This window comes from Charadrius vociferus, unplaced genomic scaffold (assembly GCF_000708025.1).
Source record: "Charadrius vociferus isolate BGI_N301 unplaced genomic scaffold, ASM70802v2 scaffold773, whole genome shotgun sequence".
Lineage (NCBI taxonomy): Eukaryota > Metazoa > Chordata > Aves > Charadriiformes > Charadriidae > Charadrius > Charadrius vociferus.
The window spans coordinates 246,559-246,981 of NW_009647799.1; positions in this window are offsets into that span (position 1 = coordinate 246,559).

Sequence of the window (423 nt, forward strand, 5' to 3'; positions counted from 1 at the left end):
TAATAGGGTTTTTTTCCTGGTCCGGGTGTTTTGCTTCCCTGCCAAGGGGTTCCCCTGTCCCCCCAGCCCTGGCACTGCCGGCGTTGGCCAGCTCCAGGTGTCCACTCCCAGAAAAGTCGGGTTTTTCCCCTTTCCTTTACCGGCCGTCACAGCGGGTTTCTGCTCAGGGTCCGTGGGAGCCTGTACAGAGGGGCAAACCCCAAACCCCAGCCCTGCCCCTTCCGTCGCTCACACCACGACGCTGGCGCAGCCCGCGCCTGGGCAGCGACCCTGGGGGACGACTGGTGAAGGTGGTGGTGAGGGAGATGTCTTCTCCTGTTCCTCTGGACTCGGTTAGGGGCAAAAGGGGATCTGGGGAGGGCTCTAAACCTCTTGGCTGCGTTCCCCAGTGCTCCTTCACCTTCCTGCAGAGCCCTGGGACCA